Source organism: Centruroides vittatus, unplaced genomic scaffold (assembly GCF_030686945.1).
Source record: "Centruroides vittatus isolate TY-2023 unplaced genomic scaffold, ASM3068694v2 contig_505, whole genome shotgun sequence".
NCBI lineage: Eukaryota > Metazoa > Arthropoda > Arachnida > Scorpiones > Buthidae > Centruroides > Centruroides vittatus.
Window position 1 is genome coordinate 1 of NW_027122292.1, and position 22,847 is coordinate 22,847.

Here is a 22,847-nt window from a genome sequence, read left to right on the forward strand (position 1 = left end):
ACAAGTTTCCACGCGACTATAAGCGGTAGACAAAAATAGGTAAAAACACTAGTTCGCGATAATCGCAATCGTCGATCGCTACCATCGCGAGCATCTTTTTTGCTATCAAATCTTTTCTCTCAACAATTGTCTTCTTTTAAAAAAAAATCGATTCTAGCTTGATTTTGAAACAGGATACCGCAATTTATTATTAAACTCAGCGATGTCTCATTATACTCTGCGAGAAATCGCGTTTGCCTGAGCTAGAAATAACAGTGACAAAAATTATCAAAATTAATATTTTTAATACAAATTGCGCTAATTGTACAACTTATTTTTTTGTGTAATAATTTAATTTAGGTATTGTTGCAAATTCATTTTTTTATGAAATTTCGAAAATATTTTTAGTTATAAATACATGAATTTACGCATTCAACATCATGTTGTAAATTGTCGAATTTTCGATAATCCACACATTATTTTTTCGACTGCTTCATTTCATGCACAGAAAACATTTATATCTATACTATCAACAAAGAATTTTGATGGATTAAATAATATTTTGAGCGATGTGTAGTTTTATATTAGGTAATCAAGTCAAGCCTAACATACGACCATATTATATTAAAAATTAAAAATAAAATTCATGTGTAAAAATATAACAAAAATATCTGTTAAGTCTTAAATACAACCTTCATATCATTAAAAGAAAATGAAATATTTGTCAATTAAAAGATTTACAAGTCAGAAAGAAGCATTTGAATGTAAGGTCATAAAGCAATTAACGCTTAGTGACTTTTGCGGGAGGGGATAAAGCGGGGTATATTGACAAATTTTTTCGCAGTAGTACGAAATTTTTACTAACTTCACTTGAAAGTGTCATATTTCTTCCCCGTTGACAAACAATCCCGATGGCGATCGGTGAAACATGAGATAAATTACGGCGAGTTAAAATTTCATATGTTTATTTTTTGCGTTTTAAGTATCAAATTACATTAAATTCTACACAAATAAAGCATTTGTGTCGATGAGAAAATATTTCACACTGTTTAAAAGTAGAAAAAATAAACAAAGATGTAAAAATAATTTTTGAAGCGAAGCCAAAAAGTTTAAAATGTAAAGATAAAAAAATGGAATCTGTTAGATGCCGCGCGATCAGGGGGGGCGTAGAAAAATTACGTGACCATAGAGGGATTAGCTGCGATTTATAAAAAACTTTTACGTGTTTACCAAAACGCAGCATTAGATTTCAAAAAAATAACAAAATGGTACAAAGAGTTTCTGGAGAACGGAAGCGATCATAATGTGTATCCGATGGTGACGTTATACACAAACGCCTGTATCTATTCTTTTGCCAATTCGTTTCAGCAAATAACAAAAGCTATTATAAAGAACAAAAACACGAATATGTCATGTTATTTTTTCATAAACTGACAAAAATCTAAACTCTCTCTCTCAAACATCCCGTTTTACAATGAAGTGTGCTTTCATGCTTTCGGAGCAGTAAACACAGATAAAGTGAAATTATGGCGATACTAAAATTTTTTTTGTGTCAGCAAAGACTTTCGGAATAGAGCAATTCTAATAGTGTTCATGGGAAACACTGTTAAATTATATAAAAACACGGTTCTATATGAGAGACATTTTGCATGTGAAAATTGTTCCCATTACATTTAAGAGATTGAGAATGGTTTATCAATTATTAGTTGTTATACTCTTCTGTAAGAAAGTTTCTTTAATTTCCTTCATTAAAACTGAAGTTGCTGAAACTAGTCCATTTTTTCCATATCATTTTGGAACATGAAACTAATCGTTAAATAATTCTTAAAATTTATTACTATTTACTGATGAAAATATTTATTCCTTTTTTCATTTCTAGATATTACGTTATTTTTAACGCATTCGTGTATAAAAAACTAAAGATTGAATTAGAAATTTTCTTTTTAAATACAACATTAAGTGCGAATTGTCGTTGTTGACAAAACAAAATATTAACATTATAAATATAAACATCAATAGTTGCAATTTTTTAAAAGAAATAATGTTCCTTTGAATGTATTGTGATAATTAGCATAAAGCAGCGATTCTCAACCTTATTAGCTCCGTGAACCTCCACCCCCCAAATAGTAATTATAAATAAAACTAATATTTTGCGACCGCCCACTCAATGGCCTAATAATAATAGTATGCCTTACTATTACAAATTAAATTTTGACTGTAATTATAAATGTAATTTTTAAAAAATATTATATAATCACATTGTACTAATTTTATACATTAAGCGAGGTTCCACTGTATTCTGTTATTTGTTACTGGATATTTAGAAAAAAATTGTAGTTATTAAGGAAAATAATGAATTAGAGTTAATTGCACTTTAATTAGCGAATATATTTAAAATACAGTATGTTGTCGTTTCTTCCACACTATCTTAATTATTTGAAATACGTGATTAAAATTTAACCAGAAACTTAAATAGTACAATTATGTGCTGCAATATTTGTAAATATTAGTCATTTGAAGTATGTTAAGCAAAAGAAAAAATAAAAATCGCAAGGAAAGATAGAATAACACAAATTATTAGTAATATATGTTAAAAATTATCACTCTATGCCAGTGTTTCTAAACCGGAAAGTTGCAGTGATATTAAAAAGGATCGCGAAACAATAATGAAGTCAGTTTATGGAAAATATCATTTATTATAAACTTATAAACATTTTACTTACAATAAGTACACATTTAAAAAAAAGAGCACATACACATCAAGTTGGAACTTGAAAATTGGTCATGTATGTACACGTCATACATGCGTGTTTATACCTGTCGCTATAAACGAAGCAACATAAAATAATAAAAATAGTTTTATTACATTTTTTATTCTGTCGGTATTTACTTAACAAACGTAATTCGTTCTAGAATCTTACTCGTAATGCGAAACAGTCGTTAAACAAAGCAATTTTCATATAGAAATTAATGTAAAATACGATAATGCGATCCACGCCGAAATAATCGTCAAATGTTTTATGTATAACGTTTGTTTTTAAAAAATGTACAATATACACTGTTAAGGAGTGTGAATCATTATATTTTCTAGAATGGAATGAACCATCTTGAAATGAAAATTCGATTTGCAGCAACAAAAAAGAAAAAAAAATCAGATAATATGTTTGATAAAAACTTTAAACGATATGCCAAATTTGTCGGTTATGTAAATATTATAATTAAATATTATAAATTAATTAATTTCACTAGAGGTAGGCAGGTATGTTTCCATCTCGAATTAAGTTTAATATTATAAATAGTTAATTTTTAATTCAGCCATTTGTAAAATATTATTTGAAATCGGTTATTTAATTCAATGACCCAAGAATTTGGCATATCGTTTGGCTGTTTATTATATAACGGTTGTGATTGTTGATGTTTATAAGTAATATGTGTAAACACAAGTTTGAAAAAATGTGTTATCACAAACGTGATCACACTTTTTATCGCATAAGCACAATTTCGAGGCTTTACTTTTCCTAGTCACTTGTTATGTGAAACATCGCTCGTTAAGCGAGACAAAAATTTAAAATTTGTTTTATTCGTTACGCGAAACACTCGCTGTGCAAAGTGCTCGTTAAGCGAAGTTCGACTGTAGATTAACTTGAACTGAGATAATTAATCACCCGTAGATCTGTAATACACACGTTATTCCTTTTGTAATATAAGTCAATAAAGTTCCATTGTTTTCTCTTTAACCTGTTTTTGTGTAGTATTTTTTGTTGTTTCTGTGTGTCGTTTGAAAATCTATAAAATGTTCTAATGTTGTTTTCGTGTACTCCACAGATTTAAAATTAAAATCAAGTTTTCAAATTGGAAACGTACGAATGAAATAATGTTACTTTTGTGAGGACTTGACACGGGTCATGACTATCTAACAAAAAGACAAATATATATGTAAGAAGAGAATTTCGGGCAGTGGTTAAGGTTCACACTTTGTCTGAACCTCACATCTGTAATAATGTATTTTAATGATTTATTTCCAGCGACAGACTTACTTTTTATTTTGTGATCGAATATCTATAACTAAATAACAAGACATTTGCAATCGTGATTAAAAGTTTCGCAAAATTTAAATCCTACAAGACAATATTTTCATTTTCACGTTAAAAGTAGAAGCGTGTAATTTAATGTTATTAGTTTTTACCGCATCGACAATGAAATTCCGATTTTTAATCTTTTCGAAAATAAAAAATTTTCTAAGGACTGGATACAGGCTAAGTTGTTTCAATTTTCCGTCCTTATCGCAGTCCAAATGTCTTCGAAAATCGAAGTGTTTTCGATCCTGACAGATTCCTTACGGAGGTTTTTTTCAAATACTCACCTTTTTCTTATATCAAGTTTTCGGCATGTCCCAGGATGTGTCTGGGTGAGAATCTTTAACATAATATAATAAAACCAGTAAAATGTAGTCTGTAGTATCATCACCACAGGATTGTTTCTTACAGAGTGTCGTTGAAACATGAGAGAAATTAAACTGATTTTGGAAACTATCTTAAGAAAATCGAACGTACGATATGTGGAAAGATAAAGATGGAAAACTCACCCAGTGTTGATTAAGAAAACGTCACTTCATTTTGCCAGTATACCAGAAGATACATTCTTATTTTTATCCGTTCGCTCAAACTCGAAATTAAATCGAGAAAACCGTAAATAATTTCTACCTTCAATGCACACGCACAAGTTCTCATAAATTTTTACCGTTTAAGATATTTTAATATTTGTCATTTTAGTGAAAGTAGCAGTTCTTTTGCTTTGTGCATACGACGATGCAATAGATCGCAATGAAATAATTAAATAAAATTTCACCTAAACCACAGATTTTCTCATGTTTTCAAAAGTAAAATTAGACGAAAAATTTTGTATTATTTTCTTTTGAATTATTTTGTTAATTCTTTCTAACAAACCAAACTTAGAGATTGTTAATGTTTCTTTCTAAACTCTGGGTATAATTTCAACAAAACCAAATTAAATGTTATTCAAGCTCAATAGTTCTAACATATTCGTCTTTTTTCCTCGAAATAATTCATTCTTTACATTTATTACAAGACAAATTATTATATAATTAATTTCGCACACTTTTTAGTTAAATTCTTTTTATGTGATCCTAGTCTATATATTTTTTAAAAATAATTATTATAGATATTCTATTTATGTGTTTACTCTATTTTTACTTAGACAGAAAGTTATTTCATTTCTCAGAATTTTAATATCAGGCTGAAACATATTTTTCTGGTATTCATCAAATCACTATATTTATAAAACAAAGTATGTATTTTTTATTTCTTTTAATAAAAATTGTTTTTAATCAGTAACACACTTTATTGAAACAACAAAAAGTGTGAAATTAAGTAATATTTATTAAATTTATGAACTACATTTAAGAATATACATATTGCTGAATATATTTCTTGTATTAATATACACGTAATGGCCGGTGAAAGTAAAAAATTTCGTGAAATTTATTTTTTACATAATTTAATAAGCGCTACATACTCTTTCAGTGAAGAAAGTTGGTCTATGAATCTACTTTCCAAATTTTTCATGTTATTTTTAATTATTTATTAAATGTTAAAATATAATTTAAACGTGAATATTAATCTATATATGACATTTTCCAGCCATTTATTTAAAAATCTGCTTTTATCACTATCTGTCTATGGTAGTGATCTTGTGCAAACTGAAAGTATGGAATAAATGGTGTTAGATATACATTCTCTTCCTTGGATACATTTTTGGTGAAGTGCTGCAGTGCATTTGTAGTTTTATTTTAATATATTTATACATTTCTAATATTTTTATTTTTATACGAAAACAAATTATTTCATTCAAACAAACGTAATATAGGCATTATCGAGCAAAACAGCGTTGAAAAGTGTGATTATTCACGTGCAATTTAAAAAAAATTTAAACCGATGAATTCTCACCGTTTGTGTGTGTTCGATGTCTATTCTTAATCTCGAGAATAGTGTTACATAAATAAAATTTAAGACCAGGTTTCGTAATATTAGGGGCAGGAGGCACCGATTCATTATATATGAAAATATTTTTTTTCGAAAGGGGTTGGATAGATGACGAAAACGATTCATTTACTAACAGAAAAGTATAATGTACAGGGGTAAGCCGCTACTAAATTCAGGTGGATAGCATATATTATAAATTAAATATATTATCAATATGTTAAAAATTGCAACTCGATGTTGTGAGGATGCTTACGTTACAGTTGATATTCTGGACAAGAACAATTTGAAATTATTCTGTTGTGAACACTATCTAATTTCAGATTTACAACATAGAAGTGTGGTTTTGGTGTCCGATTTTAGTAAAAACTTCTGCACAATTCTTTTCTTTTACCATTACTCCCGTTAAATCGATGATGGTGGAAAATATAGAATACAAACCGCTGACCATCTGCAAAAAATTAAAAATTGATCATTGCTATCAAACAGCCAAAACATTCAGTAACGTTTTAAAATAGCTTGATAAAAAAGTCTTTTTTTATATAGAAGAAACCACCAACAGAGACAGCCAAAGGAATTTTACCAAATCTTTTCATAAAGTCGTTCATCTAAATGAAAATAAAATCAGTTTGTAAATTCATGATTAATTTTACGTATTTATATATAGACAGTTTTTTTGTTTATCAATGCATATTATTTAAAATTAGTTTATGAATAAAATATATATTACAGCGAATTGTTTTTAAACTAAAATACACAATAGCATTGAATTCTTCAGAAAGTTTTAACACATTTACACTTTTATCAAATCCTACTATAATTATGGTTTTCTAGTTTTTTTTAAAGATATTATTCTTTCTGATATAACTGTGTTAATTATTACATTCTTGTGGAGATATGACTTTGGACTAAATCATTAACCATATAAGCCTCTATCATTAAGAATTTCCACCTTGGAAAGTTTAATGTCTTACAATTAATATATCACACCGTTATTATACGCAACGACGTATGATGTTTTAGCTATAAAAAATGGCAGAAAGTTTCTATAAATGATATTTCTAGCAACAAAAATTTTGATAAGAAATGTACTGAACCCATCCTAGAATACTTGTGAACTGAGTGTTTGCTTACCTTCAGTTTGAACTCTAATGGCAGATCTGCAGACGAAAGTTTGTAAATGGAAACAAAATCGTCATATAACTGCAATGAAAATGATAACTGCATTAATTTTTCTACGTAAGTTAATTTTTTAACAATTGATAATGTTCATCAAAATTCATAAATTAAAGATAGCGTATATCTGTATTCTTGTCGCGTATCGCGTATTTTCAATGGTTGACATACGGCTTATCTATTAGTTTATTAAAAATTATTTTTAACGCAGTAAATATTATAATCCAATAACGAATGTCGTAACTTTATTGGCAACAGCCTAAAATTGTAGGCACCATGTGATGTATGTGAGATGTTTATTTCAAAAAGACTTTTTATATTATTTTTTCAAGGTGGGAGTTGGTTTACATCAAGGGTCAGCACTGAGCCCCTTCTTGTTTAACATACTGATGGAGGTGATCACGGAAGAGGTCAGAGAAGAGGTGCCTTTGACCATGTTGTATGCAGATGATATCGTTCTGTGCGCCGAGACAAAAGAGGGGCTGAGGGTTAAATTGGAAAGGTGGTTGGATGTGTTGGAAGGGAGGGGCATGAGGGTGAGCAGGAGTAAAACAGAGTAAATGTGTAGTGGGGAGGTGGATGGTGCCCAGGAGAGTGATCTGGAGTTGAGGGGAGACGTATTTCGCAGAGTCAATACCTTTAAGTACCTGGGGTCAACTGTGGCAGAGGATGGAGGTGTGGATAAGGAGGTGACAGGCAGGATTCAGGCTGGCTGGAGAAATTGGAGGGATATGTCAGGTGTGTTATGTGATAAGAGGGTGCCGCTTAGGTTGAAAGGGAAAGTTTATCGGGTGGTGGTGAGACCAGCTATGCTGTATGCTATTGAGACTGTGAGCTTGAGGAAAATCCATGTCAAAAGGATGGAGGTGGCGGAGATGAGGATGCTCCGCTGGATGTGTGGGGTTATGAGAAGGGATCACATTCGAAATGAATGTGTGAGGGGGACTGTGAAAGTTACGAACATAGAAGCAAAGATACAGGAGGCAAGGTTGAAGTGGTTTGGTCATGTGGTACGAAGAGAAGAAGAGTATGTGGGAAGAAGGGTTATGCAGATGTCAGTGAGGGGGAGGAGGAGGCGGGGACAACCGCGGAGACGGTGGATGGATCTTGTGGCGGAGGACTTGAGAGGGAGGCATCTGAAATGTGGAGGCAGCCCAAGACAGGGAGCAGTGGAGGCGACTCATCAGAAACAGCGACCCTACATAGAGTGGGAAAAGCTGAGGAAGAAGAAGAAGAAAAAGAAGAAGAAACCCGAATGACGCCATATACATAAGCTACTCGTATATAAAAAAGAAAAAGAATTAGACTTAAAAATAAACTGTCCATATTTAACATTTTGACTAGATGATTCAAGAACTCCACCCTTGTTACTGGATTTGGTAAATATTTGCAGATATATTAGAAAACTTTAGCTTTATCAGGTGAAAATATTTTCTTACATATAATCTCAGTCTTAATATTGGTTAAAACGAGAATATAAAAGTGACTTACATGACGCAATTTTTATTTAAATCGCACATTGTGTACTTATTCGACATTGTATCAAGCCTCATCACTGAAATAATGTAGTGAAAGTAGTGTCTATTTTCTGTAAATAGAGTTATATTTATTAATATTGTTATAAAAATCTTTTCGCCCGTGTGGGAAATAAAAGAGACTCTTTTAACAATTTCATTATGTAATCGGCCAGGCTTACAACCGGACAGCAGAGTGGTGAAAGACGAGTCCCGACATATTCGGGTGAATCATACGAAAATTTTTTCCGGAGTTTTACCCGTTCAGATCGAAAAATAACATATCGAAAACTTATAAATAAGTTCTAATTTAAAAGATAAAAACACGTTGTAAAAATTCATGCATAAAGTCAGGTTAACTTTCTTTAAATTATTGTTTTTAATAGAAAAACCTGAATTCATATAGTAAGAAAAATGTAGAAAATTACTTACTATCAAAGAAATGTTGTGGGCGTGGATCAGATCTATATGTAATCAATACAAAACATAGTTCCAATTGAAGTATCATGTCGAACATTTGTCTATATCAAAATAAATCAAAACTATAAACAGTGATGTCATTTTAAAAAGATATAAAATAAGAAATAATGCGTTGCACTATTTTCATGATGTGATTCTAAAAGTTAAACAAAAAATAATTGTTTACAGAAATGCTTAAATATAAAAAATTTATTTAATAAATATGTACAGTTCATTGTGCATATGTATCACATAGTATAAAAGTTCGTTAGTCCAGCATATTCATGACCACATTACTACTTTTTCACGTGTTGCCCAAAACCAATATATTGGCCGAGTAGAGTTTGGAAAGTTATCATCACTTGTGTATCAAGTAAACAACAGGCAGTTTTTTATATAAAATCTTCGAGGAGACACTTCCAAACTAATCTTTACCCTGGGTTAATGCAGCTGGGATTTTTTCGACATTCCAAACGTTATAAAAGTTGCACTATTCATAGATTTTGCAAGTAATATCCTTCTTTCCTTCAGTAGCTTCATGATTTTATGTATAGAGTAGGCTCAGAAATTACTACGGTGTTGCAGAAACCCCAGAATGAGAAAAACGCCAATTCTCATTGGGGTGTCCAAACCCCCTAGAGTATTAATCACGTTTTTTTTAAAATTTTATAGATATTTATTTACTATAAGTGCATACCGATATGTAATATGAATGGTGCGGATACTTTATATTGTCCAAAAATCTATTTCTGTAAAAAAGATATTTTTTCTTTAAAAAATAATTGATGAAACTTCACAGTTAAGAATGATAAGTTTAACCGTTGTTATTTTATTTGGACTTCATCTCATCAGAGACAAAAGCTACTGGGTTTTATCTTCGTTATTCTTTATTTTACTATGCATTTTGGGTGCAATCTTTCTGTCTAACTTGCACCTCCTCATTAGGTGTTACATTTCTACAAGTGGTAAAAAAAACATTTATTTCATTAATTATTGTAGTGGAATTTTTTAATAGTTACAAGAAGTTATTACAAATTATATTATTATTAATATTATAGTGAACTAGCCTTTTTTTTACATTAGACAATCAGTTACGAGGTGTTGATGTTTTGTCCCCTAAAGCGACATTAACACCTTGTTGAAGTACGGCCGGATGGCCGAGCGGTCAAGGTGGCAGCCTACCTCTCTGGGGGACCCGGGATCGATTCCGAACGGGTCGAATAATCCTCAGGAATTTTTCGGGGGTGGTCCGTTCGGATATGTCGGGCTCCGTCCCTCACCACCCGGTCGTTTCATTGTGGGCCTGGCCGAACCCATAATGGGCCTACTGAAAGAGGCCCTCTTAGTGCCCACAGGGTGAAAAGAGTTAAAAAAAAATTGTATTGAAGTTATATAATATCCAAGAGTCAGAAGTGAAAATAAAAATGTAATTTTTTCGTATAATTTACGTTTATGTAAGAAGAATAAGGGAAAAATTCTGACTCCATCGTTTTTATAATTATTTTCGAATACACTAGTTTTACATGTATATAAACTGAAAGCTGGTTAGTTCGAACCAGACTAACTCAATTTCATTTCCTTTACTGATCTCCAAGCATATAGATTAATGGGTTGCACAGACCTGTCTGACCTAGTGTGAGAACCCTAATGTGGGTTAACTTGGAGGTCTGAAGTATGTTAAACGAAGACGCGAAAATCTCTTTTTTCGTGCATAGGAAAAAAATTAAAGATCGTGATTAAACAATAGAAATTGGGAAAATTTATAAAACAATGGAAGAATGGTTTTGTAAGGATAAAAGTTAGGGAAAGCGCGGTTTGAAGGGAGTCAGGTTGTGTCGCGACGTTGACCTTTCCCATGTTTTTCCACAGGTTTTGACTTGTCACAACTGACGAAGCACAAACCATTAGAGAGTCGTTTGGGGGAAAAAACTGATAAATACGAGTGGTAAGTAGTAATTGTAGTAGTTAGTATGGCAATGAAGTATATCTTAAGGGAAGTTACATCCAGAGTGGTTTCCCGTTGTTTTCTCTGGGGCATTATGTTACACAGGGGAGATCTTGTAAAGGAAACTGGCCCCTATTCAGGTGTTACAAACGTGAAATAAACCCGAAAAACTTCATGTTGCCAGCCCGTCTGAGAGCGGCGCGAATCTGTAATTTATTCAAAATTTTCAATCATATAAAATAATAATAACTTTATAAACTTATTTTCCAGTTATAGTTATTTTCATAAATTTAACTGTATTTATTTCTTCCGAAATTTTTGAATAAATGAAATTGAACAAATAAAGAATATCGCATGACTGTGAATAGGCTTCAACTTTGTCATAACATTTTGTGAAATATCAATTCTAAAATATACTTACAATATTTAATATATAATATATTTATAAATAAAAAGTTATTACTTATGTCAAGTAAAGGTTCAAGAAAACTTTAACTGAATGTTCCAAGTTCAAATTAATTTTTTTTTTAAACCAAATTCCTTATTTCCAACTGATGATAAAACTTTTCCTTCAAGATATGTTAATTGACATGTAATTTTTTTCTACCACCTGCTGTATACATATCTTTCCTTAAAGCGACCACTTTACATTTAGTTCTTTAACGCAACTGACTCCATTTTTTATGATTCCACTTGAATCAATGGACCATTGACTATACTATTGATTTCGGTTATGTCGTGCTTTGCCACGCTCTGTTTTTTTATTTCTGCATTTTCAAAAATTCTACAACTTTATCGGGTAAAATTTTATATGTCGTGCACACAGATAACTCGACGTCATGATTGTATATGTTCACGTCATCAACAAAGAAAAAATCATTAAAAGTTACAAGAATCCCATTTGTCTGTCAGAGACGAATTTCGTCCCTCGTTTTGACGTCATTTGTCTCTGAAAGAATAGACGAAAAAAAATAATTAGAATGCAGCCCCTGGTTTATTTCAAATATTTTTTGTTTCACTTGATTATAGGTGGATTTGTCAAAGTAGCTGACGTAACAAATAAATAGACATTTCATAATGTAATTACATTTTATATGAAAAATTTAGAATTTACAACAAAATTTTATCAATATATCGATGGTTACGAGTTGTTTTTATGATGAAATATTTTAAAACCAGATCGATTCTAGTCGAGGAATATGACAATTAAAAAAAATCATTTTTTTAAATATCCAGTTAGTAGTGAATGGATCAACCATTCAGAAATCATTTCTCAGTACCTTTTTTTAACTACTCGATTAAGCAGTTTTGAGTTGTTTGATAACACCGAGACATTCACATTTACAGAGAAATTTTATTTATTATCGGGTGGATTGTTTATAATAGATCTGTAATAAACAAATGCAGAAAATCTTAATTTTTACAAAAATTTCCATAAATAGAAGTTTAACTTATTATCTTTGAACAATTTCATTTAACTAGTATCTTCTATTTAACATTTATAATAGCTATGTTGAGTTTATATATATAACTATTATAAATTATGGTTTTAAATTTTAAGTAAATACTGTAAAAATACTCACATGATGCATAGGAAACCTCGAATAACTGAAATGTATTTCAGTGTGGTGCGTACTAATGAATTGAACAAATTAATTTTCTCTATGACAACCCACGTACGTGTTGTCATAATGAGAACATTAATTTATATTCACGTATAACTAATCGAATATTTTTTTAATTATATTGTGTGTAAAACGTTTGATAAAAATTAAAAATGTTATCGTTTCCTTTGTTTCAAAAACAAATTATACGTTCACATACATAGCTGTTTATTTCTTTAAAGTTTCGTATATTTTTAACATCGAAATCTAAAATTAAATTACGTGTTTATTATCGATCAGAACTGCAATTACAATGCTATTAATTATATCCAAAATATCCTGAAGAAGAGAGAAAAGCAATCGGCATTGGACAGATTCATTAACCACTACAAACGGAAAAAATCATGACTAATAAAATGCGAGACTGTGTATAAAGGTACTTTTACTATTACATATAAATAAAAGTAGTAAGAAAGTATACTTTTTATTTTTTGGCGTATCCAGAACGAATTAATCAAATTTCCATAAAAACCTATCGTAAATCGTCAATTGGTTAACGAACAATTCAGATAGCGAACAAAGTTTTGGAACGGATTATATTCGTTAAGCGATCAACCAGTATGTAATAAGTTACATTCATTTGCTATTTTATGTCATATTCCTGACTCTTTTCTAAATATTTTACCTTAATTTGTAGTTCCACTACAAACCTAAGTTTTTGTAAATCCATTTAAAAACTATAAGAAATGTCAAAGTAAAAATACAAAATTGCAAAAACGAGCCAGTCAAGTTTGATCAGAGTTAAAAGTTTAAATTCGCGCGTTGTTACCTGATACTTTTTCGCACGCTATGTTCCAGAAAGCGGGGTGAAGGGTTTTTTTAATGATACATTTAAGGCAACTTACCATTTTGAAGAATCCTTATCATCGAAACCGAGCGATCCATTTTACGAATATTTTGTAGACATTGTTTACAATATATAAAACATAATCTGTCTACACCTGGCTTTATCTATTATTGATGTAGCAAATCCTTGACATGCTTAATTCCGTCTTACACTACCTACCCAGAGATCATGAAAGCACGTCATAATTAAATCTATTGTAAATTTCTCAGTTTTACAAAGGGACAACTGGGTAATAGGAAATTAGGTCCGAAATATCCGCACACATGAAAACTTATACTGATTGCTGGATTTGACCCAAGATACTGAGGTTGTTACGAAATACATTATTTATATTTTGTACTGATTTCGAACTCTATTGTAATATATCCTAAATGATTTATCATATCAAATGATAATAATAATTTTATCAACTTATTTTCCAGTTATAGTAATTTTCATAAACTCAACTATATTTATTTCTTTCGAAATTTTTGAATAAATAAAATTGAAAAAATCAAGAAGATTGCATGACTTTGCATACGCTGCAACTTCTTGACAATTTGTGAAATATTAAATATCACTTCTAAAATATACGGCAGATCATAGGGCTATATAAACCTAGCTGAAGAGTATCATGTTAAATGTTTGTATGACAGTTTGCTTGCATTTGTATGTAAACGTAATGCATTCTTATGAAAGCATTATAATCTTATATAGCAATTTTTTCTTATATGCAACACTTGATTAGTTTAACAGTTACAAAAATATTTATTATAAATAATTTAAACGAAAAACGAATTGCAAATCAATAATAATTTCTATAAACAATTATATTTTGGGAAGAAATATTAATATGTTACCAGAAATAATATATAAACTTATCTTAAAGCCAAATCTTTATCCATCTTTTAATTTTATGTATTTTATTTACAAAATACTGAAATTCGATTTATACACTGCGTTTCCTGAAGCAGGGAGAAAAGTACAAGAATTCGCTGCCGATATTGTCTGTAACTAAATTTAATGTTACAAACCGTGTTGCCCCAGTAGGGAGTAGAACAACATTGGTTTATGAAAAGTTTTGAAAACATAACTCACTGATGCCAACAGCCAATCTGCGAACGCTTATATGGTGTCTTTACAAATATGGTGAAGCAAGTATTCGTCATCCAAATTTAATCAACTAGTAAAATCGTTCAGTATTTGAGTCGTTTTTATAAACGTTCTAGAGTATGTTTGTAATTATTTATTCATTAAAGTAATCTTGATTTTAGTTTGCGTGTAAAACTCACATAATGTATTAATATATCGTATACAATCAAAAAAGCTAATAATGACTTATAGATTATTTCCACTTTATACAAATTAAAATATATTAAACAACCTTGACGATTTGTTCAATATATTTTAATTTGAACGAAATTGGCTCTTAATGAGTTTGTGTATATATAATTAATATTGAGCATAATAAATAGCTCTTGAAATATTCAATTATCAATTTTATATCATGTATTGTATTCAATTATCAAATTTATGAATTAAATTTCCACAAAAATTACTGTTTGTAGGCTTTCTTCTTAGGCAGATCGTATATGTGTTGCATTGTTTTTTTCTGTCAATCCAATTCAATTGAATCTGATAACGCATAACTTAAAAATTTTCTTTTACGGTGGAGTGCAAGATTTGTTACAATCTTTCCCTCTCTGTGGAAGAAATGGTCCTAATAGCAAGTGTCTAGTATACTATAATGTAAACTGTAAAATAATGCGCAATACAAGTTCTTCTTTTTCTTTTGTCTCTAGCTGGCATTTGGTTGCGGGTGTCCGCGCAACCAGTATGCTGCTGTGGGTGCCGCAGGAAATCGAGCTTTCTCCACAATGTCCCTCCAATGCCCCCGATTCACGGCCGCCGCCTTTGCCTGGTTCAAATCAAGCCGTTGGTTCTTGAGGTCCTCCTCAACGTGTTTAATCCATGTTTTCTTAGGCGCAGAGCGTTGAATTTTCCACAGAGTGGGTCGCTGACGAAAGAGCAATTGGTGGGGAATTCGGTTAACATCCATTCGGCACACATGGCCGAACCATCTCAGTTGTCGCTGTTGAATTTGTGTCTTGACAGATGGCTGTTGTTGGCATCTGGTCCGGACGGCATTGTTGGTGATACGATCCCAAAGGGAGATACCAAGAATCTGTCTCAAGCACTTCAATTGAAAGATCTCAAGTTTGCCCAAATCTGTCTTAAGCAGGGTCCAAGCTTCTGACCCATAGAAAAGGATCGATTATGACTAGTGTACGGAACAAGCAGATCTTGGTCATCAAAGAGATATTATTCTTTTTCCATACACACCATTTAAGTGAGGCAAATGCATGGGCTGCCAGTCCAATACGGGCATGAGTTTTCTTTTGACGATGCCACTTTCTTCTCCTGGATCAGTGCCAAGGTATTTGAACTTTTGTACCTGCTCGATTTGGACTCCATAAAGGTGAACAGTTGCCCGCGATCCATCCGTTGTAAGCACTTTGGTTTTGTCCACATTTATTTTAAGGCCATATGACTGAGCGGTAGTAGCTATATCATAAAGCATGTCTGTGGCCACTGCGTCGTCGTCGGCAAACATGAGATCAGTTAGAAAGTGGCCATCCCCAAACTGGACCCCACGTTTCCCATCAAATGTCTTCCTCATAATTGAATGCACCACGATATTAAACAATAGTGGAGAGATTACGTCTTCCTGGCGAACCCCTGTCTGGATGGTAAACTCCTCAGACAGTTCCCCCCGGATTCGCAGCTGACTGGTGGAATCTTTGTAGGCTTCCTTAAGTTATACAATACGGCAATAATATATAAGGCAATACAAGTTAATACGTAGTACAGTAAATTTAATCGGTTTTTATAGAGAAAATCGATAACTAAAAATAAATTTCTTTCGACGCAATAGTAGTAAGTATTTTATTTATTGCGTATTTATAAAGAGCAGAAATAAATTGTATTGTCTTCAAATATAAAATAATAAATTCACTACAAAATCAAATATAAAATAATAAATAAACTACATCTTCTATTTATTATTTACAAGTAATAATTTAAATACAAAGTATAAATAGGCAGAATTAATTGAGGCTACCAAGTGGTAATCTGATAATGTGAGGTCTGAACTGGTTTAATCGAAGAAAATTACGTTTACAGTAATTATTTTAATTTAATATCGTTCATCTTTCAAACGGAGTATTTGTCATTGAGAATCATGTGAATTCTGTTTTACGTATGGATTATTCACAAGAATAACGTAAGAAAATTTTGTATAAAATAATATAACTCATCATTTAAACAATTACAACTAACTCAGCAAAAATTTTACAATTTGTTTACATTACCTGCAACAACTTGCTTACTTTCCTGTATGAATACGTAGTATTATATTATTTTTATAAATACTACATGCTATTCCATATTTGGTAAGATATAAATTAATATTATACATTACAGTAATCTTATATGTACAGTACATGATGTACATTAACGTACGTTTAATTTTTAAAATAAAGATTTTCTTGTACTTATTTTCATTGGTTAAGTTTAGTTCACACTGAGCGAATAGTGAACAAAATTAGAAAAACGAAAAGCGATTAAATACGCTTAGCAAAATTGACCCATACAACCAAAAGCGAAAAGGGATTGCAAATTTTTAACAGCCAATCATTTGCAAGCGAGAGAAAACGTCATTTCGGAAAAACAAAATGGCTGATTTCGATATTTTATTTCTAATCACGCTTGTATATTTATCGAGGGGAAAAAAAGGTCAAAAAAACAACAATGATGGGTCAGAGAAATATTTAAGATTCGTGAATTACTACATTTACTATATTGCGTAAGAAAGTTTCTGCAGCCATGCCAAAAACAACAAGAACCACAAAACAACAAGAACCTCAAGACAACTAACAGGGATACGATTGGTGGCGTAATTTTTTCGACAGCCTACACGCTCGACAGTTTCGAACATCGAAGTGATTCCCAAAATAATAAAATTCGCAGGAAACGACGTCATTTCTGACGTGTTATTCGCTCTGTCTTTTGCATTCGCAAGAAAATTGCGCTCAGTAAGATCTAAGGTGTATTGTCGACAATAGAAAATGTCGACATAACGATAACTTAGCAACGACGTTAGATATTTACTATTGCACCAGAAAGAATTGCACGATATTCAGTAAAAATTTATAAAAACAAAAACTGCTTAACATGTATTAATTTGATATTCGAAATCTAATTACGTGTTTCAAATTCGTTGTTTCATGCATTTTTACTGACAAAGAAGAGCAAACATTGATTTCTTAGATAATGGCACATTGTTTCAAGTCTGGTTTTAAAAACAACAAATAAATTTGTGAAAAAATGTGAGGTTTCAGAAAACATGTCAGAAAGAACGAATAAAAAATAATTCAAGTCCCAAGACCGATCGTTTCAGGTTGGTATCGAACTCTAAAAACATCTTAACTGGTTACAAGCGTAAGAGCGTTTCTGCTCAATTATCTACAAAACGCAAGAAATCGTTAAACAAGAAGAAATAAGTAAATGGTGCCCACTTCTCAACAAACTCTATGACATCTAAATTGATTTTTAATTGTCGACATGGACATTACTCATTACTAGGACTTTACACTGGTGTTTAAATTTTGACACAAGAATGAGAATCTGTTCAGAAATAAAACAAATTTTCTTTATTATATCACCTGTAGTAATTTTTTCTGTACACCTATGATATCTGCTTTATTAGGATTTCTACATTATTTCATACGTTTGTTTACACATTTTTATTCTTGTATTTTATTTAATGTTTTAATTTCCTTATCTTTCGTATTTTTATTAAATATGTCTGAAAGAAAAATTTGAAATTCATTGCAAGCAGATCCTAGTAACTACGATCTTATTCCAATGTTTATTCATAACCCATTTAACTCGGCATACAGGATATTCATAATTAACACCAACTTCGTTTAGACTATACTGAATAGTTCAAATTGTGAAATCACATTATGCTTTTGGAAGATGTCCATTTATATAAAAATAACTTATGACCTAATGTTCGAATGTGTATTCTGTCTGTTAATATATATCTCTTCTCATCTTGATACGGTAGAGCTATCTTCTATATTCATACCGAAAATATATCATGCTTTGTACTTCTAATTAGTTTCTTTCTTCTACATTCACCTTTCTTCTCAAACAGATTTTATAATCATTGAAAGAGATTTTTTCATTATACATTTATTAATTCAGATTGACTTGTTAATATAATAGAAATGATTTTGTTGAGAATATTTAATATTTAGTTACTGAAAAACCGGAAAAAACGCGATGGATCCTCGCGTTCTCTCCGGTTGACAGGGGCGCTGTAGTAAGTTGGCACCAGAGTGAAAAATGGTCTGAAAATATAATTAAGCATAACTAAGTGTCTCCTGTATTCGTTTGTTTAATAATTGATAAGTAAAGGTTGTTAGATTACAATTGAAGGTGTCTTTTTCTGAGAAAAACAGTCTAACATTAACATGGTAGCAGAGATCTGTTGTTCTGACTAAAGATTCGATATAAAAGCTGTCAGATTTGTCAAAAACAACCGAGCCGCCATTTTGTCCTGCCAGACTGCAATCAACGAAAAGCTACCATTATCACGTATAAGTCAGCTTCTTTCTTTCTCTAGCTCATTTCAAATTAACTGATAAATACGTGAAGATGGAAGCTATGAATATAGGTAGAAAAAATTGATGAAAAATAACTGAGAAAACTGGACGTTTCAAGTTAAAATATTACCTGACAGCAAAGACTGCTGGAAAGTTGTAACTCGAAGGCATAAAGAGCCAGAACACCCTGGGCACAATGTTAGTGTGGGTGCCGGGAGGTGGACACACCTCCTCCTTTTCTCGGCTAATAAGTCCGTGAGACCTACCCACGTCAAGATGGCGGCTCGTTTTTGTTACGCGTCACGCGTTACGCGAGTGTGGGTGCGGAAGAGGATGGGTCAGACGGCAGAGCAGCGGCGATACTCGAATAAAGAATATTAACATCGTATAATAACAACAACAATTTATTAAGGCTAAAGCGAAAGTTACAACAGGGGCGAGCTACTGTCGCCTAAGTCCGGATACGCGGAGGGAGAGTTTACATGAATTTGGGTCATACCTCGTGATCCGGGTCGGTCTTTCCTCTAGGTCAAAGTATTCCTTTTTCGCCGTCGGGTTTCCTCGGGACTTCGGACACACACACTCTGTCTAATTAACACTACGTAACCGACCTCGAGACGATCGGACAGACTCTATGTAACCAACCCCAGTTTTCTCTCTCGGCGCCCTTTTATCGTCTCGGTCACGTTTCTCGGTTTCACCAACCAGCATTATTCGAATGTTGTTCCTCATGATTCATGTTTTCTCTGTGGGAACCAAACAATAAAATATTTTATTATTAGCATTTGGTTCTGGCGGGTTCGAATTTTCACATTAGTACAACAGAAAAAGAAAAATATGAGAAAGAGTTGTTGCTCTGGTCCAGAGCAGAAAGAACTTCCATATTGCTGATACGCAGTACAATAACAAAAGAGGCACTTTCAGCAATAAAAAATTGTAAGACATGTAATGAGATGTTGAAAAACTACTTATCATGTTTGAGAAAAAGTCATATTTTTCAAAGGAAATTGCACTAAAAAATATTACTTTTTTAATTATGAAGATGGAGAATCTATAACATCTATGAGTTCTAGATTAGAAAGAATAAGAGAAAAACTGAAAATCTTTCACAAAACTAAAGATGATAATTTAGTGCAAAATAATCACAGTTGTGAGGGTCATCCCTCCCTTTGTTCTCCACCCATATACCTTAATATTAACTTAATAATTTAATTATAATTACATATAAGAATATAATAAAATAATATAATTTTTATCTATGTTAAAAGAAACATTTTGGGAAAAGATGACGTTTTCCTTTAGAACTTCCTTGCAGATGTTAACGGAACTTCCTCTCCCACCAATCTATTTTTCGTCACCATAGATAAACTTAATTCTTACCAAATGTTTACCTTAAGAAAACCTTTTTGTTTTATGCAGAACGTCAATAGATAAATTTCTAATTTACCTGTTATATTTAATTGGAGGTAAGAGGACTATAGATGTATTAAATTTGCAAATTTACAAAGGAGAAGATTTTATCTCCTTTTCATTACAAAGGAAGTTCAGTTCTGTTTATAAGATCGTTATCGTTGACTAAACTGTTGACGTCAATTGTCTTACTCCTTTGTTTACCCCTGTTATGATGTAAGATTAAAAGATTTTGATTGGGTAAAGCAGAAGAATATTATCGAAATTCGCACCCAAATCGAAAAGTTCCCTAGTAGTTCTCGTAGTAAGAACCATGAAAAAAAAGGATTCTCCAATATAGACCACGAGCTCATCAATAGTTCAAAACAAAAGTAACCCTCGGGGTGCCCGGTGGGATTTGAGAGACCTGACTCATTTTCAAAAGTTCATAACTATTTTAATATTTGCGTTAGCGACTTAAGGTTATTAGTAGCTTCAGTTCTCTTCATGCTCTTGCGATCCACACAAAATTTTTAGTTCTTCGCGCGATATTCTGCGTACAAGACGTGGTCGAATAAGTGCCGGGCCTCACAGACCCCACCAGGCGCTTTACGTTGCAAAAGTGTAAGTAATATTTTTTGTGAAAAATTTGTATTTTTTCTGTTTGCTAGATTTATAACACGTGTACGTTATAAATCACGTTCAGTAGATAAACGTTTAAGCACCTACTGAGCGTCTGTAAAAAATGATCCAGATAAATTTGCATGAAACATGCGAAATTCCTATGGGAAAAATGCCTCAATTCTTGATTTCAAATTTTAACTGAAGAAGATTAATTTTTATGCCTTAACAGATAGTTATATTATGTGCCATTGAAATGAAGCCAAAATACTTAAATCATAATGAGATTACATCATGATTTCTAGAGAAACAAAGTTAATATTTTTGTTACAACAAAAAACGTTGATGTTTTTTATTATGTAGTCGTGTAAATAAATATTTCACGTAAATCAATGATTGTTTTATTCTAAATATGTCTTAATAAACCTATTGTATATATATATATTAACATAACATTGAAATTATTTTTACAAGCCATATAATTTAGTGTTTTATTTTGGGGTCTGTGGGACCCCACCAGGCGCTCGGCAGAAATTTCTTCACCAGACACCTCGAGGGTAAGTCAGTTTTGTGAACATTTCCTGTCTAGTACGCTGGACGGCTGTTAAACGTATTTTTCGCTATATAAAGGGAACTATGGGCCCTGGATTGGTGTTGATGAGCTACGGAAGTGATTTACTTGAAGTATTTAGTAATTCCGATCATGCGGGAGATCTAGATAATGGAAAATGTCCTACTAGATACGTAGTTAAAGTAATGGGAAACACAGTGGGTTGGGGCTGAAAACAAGCTATTGTTTCACTGTCCTCAACCGAAGCAGAACTGATAGCTGCAAGTAAATAGACAAAAGAACTTTTCTGGTTCAAGTGCATAATTGTCGACCTTGGATTCAAAAGTACAATAAAACCGATATTATATATGAATAACCAAAGTGCCATATGCGCAGCTAAAAATCCAAAATTATCAAGAAAGACAAAGCATCAGGATAATACTTTATTCAGAAAAAATTTCATGAAGGAGAATTTGAAATTAGATATTGCCAAAGCAGTATTCAGCTGGCAGACACTCTAACCAAAGCTCTAACTAATGAAAGCTTTGAGCAAATCAAGAGCAGGTTGGAAGTGGGTTACAGAAGTTGTTGCTCCGAGATTCGCATTTTCTTTGGTTTTTCACTTCAGTGTTGAGAATACTTAATATTTAGTAAGTGAAAAACTGGAGAGAACGCTAGGGGACGCTATAGTAAGTTAGAGCCAGAGTTGAAAAAGTACTAGAAATCTATGTATGCATAATTGTCTCCTGTATTCGTTCGTTTAATAATTTATAAGGTTGTTAGATTACAACTGAATATGTCTTTCGTCAGAGAAACAAAGTCTAACATTAAGAAATTTAAATCACTGGCTAATGTATTGTAATAATTTTTCCACGAGAAACAATATAAAAAATATTAATTTAATAAAAGTGTGACCAGGGGGTCGGCACCTCTTTAGTGCCTCGTGAGGACTGACACCACTGTATCTTCTAGGATAGACACAAAAACCTTAATGGCCGGAAATTCGAAATTCGCGAGAGCGGTTACGTGCGCTGGCGATTGGATTCCAGACTG